Source organism: Pseudophryne corroboree, chromosome 12, assembly GCF_028390025.1.
Source record: "Pseudophryne corroboree isolate aPseCor3 chromosome 12, aPseCor3.hap2, whole genome shotgun sequence".
NCBI lineage: Eukaryota > Metazoa > Chordata > Amphibia > Anura > Myobatrachidae > Pseudophryne > Pseudophryne corroboree.
Genome location: NC_086455.1, coordinates 40,385,181 through 40,391,180, shown reverse-complemented (window position 1 = coordinate 40,391,180; position 6,000 = coordinate 40,385,181). Strand labels below are relative to the sequence as shown.

Genomic DNA, 6,000 nt, shown 5'->3' with positions numbered 1-6,000 from the left:
CCAGAAACAGAGCATTTTGTACCTAGTGGGGCGGATCATGTTGGAGGGTCTGATATCGTGCTGTGTGCTGAGTGGGGGAGAAATGTGTGCTAAGCGGTCACTGATAGATCGCTCAGCACACATCTCTCCCCGTGTGTACGGGGCTATACACTTCTATGGACTAAGAAAGTGGTTCTCGAATGCGGTCCTCAATACACCCCAACAGTCCAGGTTTTCGGGATATCCCCGCTTGAGCACAGATGGTATAATCAAACTGACTTTTTAAGTCACCTGTGCCTAAGCATGGATATCCTCAAAACCTGGACTGTTGGGTGCCTTGAGGACTGCGGGTTTAGTGAACCACTGGATTAATGTTATAAACCCAGACATTTTATTGGATATGGGACTCTGGGTCGACAGTGTCTAGGTCGACACACATTAGGTCGACATTGACTAGGATGACACAGGAAATAGGTCGACGCGGCCATTAAGTCGACGTGAACAAGGTCGATATGAGTTTTTTATGTGTTTTTTGGTTTGGTTTTCTTCGTAAAGTGATGGGGAACCCCAATTAGTGCACCGTGTCCCCTCATATGGCTCGCTTCACTACCGTTCCCAATTGTAGTCCACGTGGATCGTAAAGTATGAAAAGGGTCAAAAAATGTGTGTGGGGGGGGGAAGGTGACAAACTCATGTCGACCTTTTTCCATGTCGACCTAATGGCTGTGTCTACTTATTTCCGGTGTCTACCTACTCAATGTCGACCAATAGGTATCAACCTAATGTGTGTCAAACTAGACAGTGTCGACCTAGAGTCCAGATACCATTTTATTAGAACTGAAACCTAAATATGTGTAAAGGAGAAATTAGCCAAACTGTCATTCCTGAAAGATATTAGAACACAAACAAACAATGCATTCGAGCAGACTAATATGTTTAAACACATAACCTAATACATAAACATCAGTGAATCACATTGAAACAGACAAACAAACAAACAAACAAACAACATACATAGGTGATGTTACATCACCTATGTATGTTGTTTGTTTTTAGATGATTCACACAGTGTAATTCACGAAGTGACCACTATGCAGCAGCCGTGTAAAGCCGAGACCCTCTCTAGATAAGAGCAGCTGAGAGCAAGTGATTGCACTGTGGGGGATGTAGTTCACCTATCGTCTGTTTGCAAGCTGACGTCTGCCCAGAAAAACTACTAGTCCCAGAATCCCCTGCGCGTTATCAACTGCCCCTGCGCACTAGCAAAAAAGAAAGAGAGAGAGAGAGAGAGAGAGAGTGGAGAGAGAGCTACATTGTATCACACCAAAGGGGGATGATGTCACCTGCAATCTGCAACCTACAGCGGCTGGGAAAAGAAGACTTTATATAGATCTATTGTGCGTGGCGGGCGTAATGCATAGGAAGCATGGGCTTCTGTAAGGTAAGGAATAAGACGCAGTGAATGGGGCATGTTGAGCCCTATGTTCCTGGACACACGGGGCGTGTATAAAGCAGTCGCCCAGGTTATGGGTGTGACAGCCCTGCTGCTGGGATATTCCTTGTATTCACTAACAAGGGTTCATGGTGAGAGTAGGGGTGCTGATTGGTAACCGGGCATGAATATTGGGGAGGGGAGGGGGCGTTTAGTAGAGCGTCCCTGATCCGCAGCGCATTCTGCAGGAAACAATGTATCACAATAGGTTATGTCTGCGTCCTTTCATGCTGCATTGTTCTTTTATCCTGCAGGGTCAGTGCTTTTGCAGAAGGTGGGAGGGTTTTAAAAATGTGATATTCATATAGCGCCCTCATGTTCTGTGGCGCTGTACAAAGGTGACTTTCTGGAAATGCAGATATGTTACGCTGTCCCTACACCTGGTTACCCCTCAGTGCCTCTGCAAGGCTGGAACATGTGCCAGTGACATGCTTCTAGCTCCCTTACATTAGACTCTGCAACGTCTCACTGCATTTCATTGCCAATAGGGAACCTCCTGCCTTGTTCTCCTGGGTTGTTTAATGCCAGTGACCACTCTCTCTTTTTATTAGAATGACATTCACAGAGCTGTATAAACTAAAAGCAACCTCCACAAGGTACCTGCATAGTCAGTCTGTGCAATAGACTGCCCCCCACCCCTGCACCAAGAGCTGACAATCTCTTGAAAATCCAGAACAATGGTTCTGAATTGCCCATTTGAAGCTGCTTGGTGTGTAGGTAATTAATGCCATTTGTTGTGATAGCTTTTTATCTGGCCTCGCTTTCCATGGGCACAGACAAGATAATCAGGTTTCTGTATAAGTGATAAACTTCATTTGCTGAAACCCTTCCCTAGCTTGGGGCTGTGATCATGATCTCCTTGCAAACCAGCCTAATTGGTTCAGGGAGACACTGGAGCAGCCTTGGAATTTTTCAATTTAACCCACTGCTCCAATAGATAAGCTACAAAAAAGACCAACTTCCTGATAATGATAGGTTTTTCTTATCCTGTGAATGATCACTGTGTAAGTAGAACAGTTACTGTATGCAATGTTAGTATTACTAGACATGAGGAATCTGAGGTTCTGTATTTTATTTCTGCGTTTATGATTAATATTCTAAAAATACAAACGCTGCAATTGTGTCAGTCATTTGCTTAGATCCAATGCAGTAAAACCTGAGACTACAACACAAGCCCTTGGAATGGGGTCTGTTCTAACTTTGCATGGAGGCTTCAACCCTCAGATGACAGCTGTGCTATCCGGCTAGGAGGTTCCGCAGCAGCTATGGCATTCGTGTTCGGCTGCAATGACCTTGTGCTTTGCTGTCCTGTAGTTATCCGTCACTTGTGTATGTAAAGGTGACATTTTGAAATGTCTTTAAAAATATTCTCTTCTATAAAGGTAGAAAATTGCAACAGCTAAGAAATAAGTAAGCCGCGTTCTGTTTGTCAGTGCTGACAGAGGTTGAGTGTGCACTCTGACACAGCCGTGGGTTAGTTGAAAGAGCAGGATCTGGCAGGCTGCCTATCAGTCTGGAAGGGGGGGGGGGAGATTAAGGTCTGCTGTTGCCATGGCAGCCCCCCACCTCCCTTGTCATATCTGTTAGCAGCCTCCACAGAGGTCTGGTGGTGCTGGAGGGGGCTAGTTGATGGGGAGGGGTCCGGCTGCAAGCTAGCTGGTTCCTGGTGTGTGATGCAGCCAGTCTGCACTCTGCAGAGCGAGGAGGAGGAGGAGGTGAGAGCCTTTATTACCTGTTCTGCCACTTTATCCTTCATTGCACACTGGAGAATCTCAGCTGCAATTGCGCACTGTACCTTTTAAAACGTAATTGTGTCCTGGCGAATTTCCCGTAAAAATATTACATTAAATAAAATATGTAAGTAATTGATGCTGGTTAACAATGTAACACGTCAGTCATTGTTTTGATAAAGTGTTTTACTTATTTACTAAAACAGTAATTGTATTTACTATTCAATACATTATATTTGGAGAAATACAGTAATTGTAGTTACTGTTTATTACATTATATTTGTAGAAATACGGTGTTGCATCCCACTCACTTGTAAAAATTGGAATATTGACCTGATCAAAACTGACTTAAGCTTTCCCAAGCATCGGGTGTTATTGATGCCTGAAATTTTAGAGGATTCTTTTAAATTCCTCTCATTCAGTTATATTTTTGGAGTTTGCAACGCTACAACTAGTTAATTTGGATCCCCTGATGACCTATTAAAACGGAAACAGAAATGGTTTATTTATTGCGTGCAGGTTGATTTATGTATCTCGCTGTTTCCTGCACAGGTTAGAAAAAAAATCTGTTTAGTGGAGATAGGGTTCTGCTAGAGATTAGGCACTGATTGAGGAAACCGGATTTAGCAATCTTCAGATTGTCACATGGCGTCATACCATACCATCGCTGTAGCTAGCATGAACTGTTGCATATGAAAGTTTTACTTTAACTAGAATAAATATTACTGTATGTAACAGTGTTAATACTCTTAATCAAATGTACGCCTTAAGCTTAAGGCATGTATCATGAGATTCTCTATAATTAAAAACCGGTTACTTTATTTCAAGTTTTTATTATTTTTATTGGTTAGTCATGTTGATACACTACTGCCTTGTATGACAGGTAAAGGTTTAAACCCCAGTCAAAAGCTGCACTTCATTTCCACTTTCTTTTCAGTGTTATTCTGTACTGTACGTTTGACACCTTGATATTCCGGTGTCACTCAGTTGTTCACTTCTGTCTTCAAAAACCAATGTTCACTTTACAGTGACTGCATCTAATGTGTCCTCTAATTCCACGATTTGCTCCTCTGTTGGTGACATCCACGTCCTGAGAGATGGTTAAATGTATAGAATACACACAGCAGTTAAAAGCGATTGGCTGATGCACTGTCTGTTCCCCAAGGTGTGTGTGCGTATACACTGCAGACGTGACTGGCTTACTAACACTGGCTGTGTCGTCTCTGGAGGGTATTGCCTGCTCTGGGTTTATAATGGAGTTTCAGAAATGATTATTGAAATGCAATCCCTTATTAATGACTGTGTTGTGTTGATCTAATAATCCTGGTACTGTTATTTTCAGTCATTTTATAGTTGGCTCTGGTGTTTATTAGCCACCTTAAAGAGGTATAGTAACTAGATATGTTGAGTGTGTTCCGTCCTGTGTAATCTACATTACATTGCAACCTGTGTACGTGGCTCTATTTATGTGGAGTTTGTACGTTCTCTTGGGATTTGCATGGTTTTATTCCAGGTGCTCCGTTTTTTGCCCCCAAAACCATACTGGTATATTAATTGGCTGCCGAGGCAAGCATTGACGTGAATGATATTCTCTATAAAGCACTATATAATAAGTGCGTGCTATAGAAATAAACTGTTGTTCAGGTCAGTAACTGTCTTGAGGGGTAGGGTACAAAATACAGACAGCAGTGTCCTGGCGGTCGGGATCCTGACGCATCACAGTAAGTATTTTTACCCTAACTGTCCCCTCCCACAGCCTGACACTGACGGTCTTCCCCCTCCCCTCCCCTCTCCTTGCAGCCTATAACCCTAACCCCAAAGCCAGTACTTACCTTCGGGATCCTGCTGTCAGTATTTTGACTGTCGGGTTCCCGACTCCCAGGATCCGGACCTCATTCCATCTTGAGAACTGCAGCTGATTTTCAGAGTAATTGTGCAAGGCCGACTATCTGCCCCGATTGTACAAAAAAAAAATGGCAGAAAGGCCATTGAAAATGGGGATTTCCATAAGTATTTATGATGTGACCCTTTATTTTTAGAATAGACCTCCGACACATATGATTGTAGGTTATTCTAGTACAAAGTTGTGAACCCTGAGATTAACAGGCATATATATCAAAATTATTATTACTAAAAAGTAAAAAAGGGTATTTTCACACCCTTACTACATTATTTTACTATCGCCAGAATGTACTAAAGGCCAATTGGAGAATTATCACAATTCTCCTCTAAGACCTTTAAATTCACCTTCCAGATCGCATTTCCCATAATTGTAATGGGAAATGCGATCTGCCCAAATTTACTAAAGTATAATTGTGAACAAATCTTGGAGGGAGCCCTGTGATACACTGTGAAACACTATCTTGAGATGGCAATATCTGGGCTTCCCTCTGGTCCCCCTACCCCCTGTATAGCCTTCTCTGCCTGCTGGCAGTGAAGGCTGTACTCCGATCTGGCCCTGACATACAGGCTGATCACTGAGTAAAAATAAATAAATAAATAAATAATACTGTTATACTTACCTGCAAACAGGATCAGTGATCCGGTCATCGGATTGCTGTGCTCATCCTGTGACCATAGTGCAGAAAAGTGATGCTACGAAGAGGCATCTCACTTCACAGCACCGGGGGTCATAGGGGAGCACAGGATCCGGTGATTGGCTGCCTTCCTGGATCACTGGTCCTGGCTGCAGGTAAGTGTAATTGGAGGTGGGGGGGGGGGGGGGGATGCACAGACACAATTGCAGGGTATTTTTCACAAATAATACCTTCAGAATGATGGTAAATGGATTCCCAGGGT

The 6,000-nt window shown here is 43.1% G+C and overlaps 1 protein-coding gene across 6 annotated transcripts in view; it reads left to right on the top strand.

Annotated features, from left to right (window-relative positions):
• The first annotated feature begins 1,250 nt into the window (after positions 1–1,250).
• The window catches only part of DAAM1 (dishevelled associated activator of morphogenesis 1), a 237,831-nt gene continuing 233,081 nt past the window's right edge, over positions 1,251–6,000 (top strand). For 2 of the 6 annotated variants that reach the window (XM_063947383.1, XM_063947378.1), the window contains exon 1: positions 1,251–1,420. The gene's annotated coding sequence lies outside the window, so the exon portion shown is untranslated. The other 4 variants (XM_063947384.1, XM_063947382.1, XM_063947381.1 and 1 more) reach the window with 4 other exon arrangements.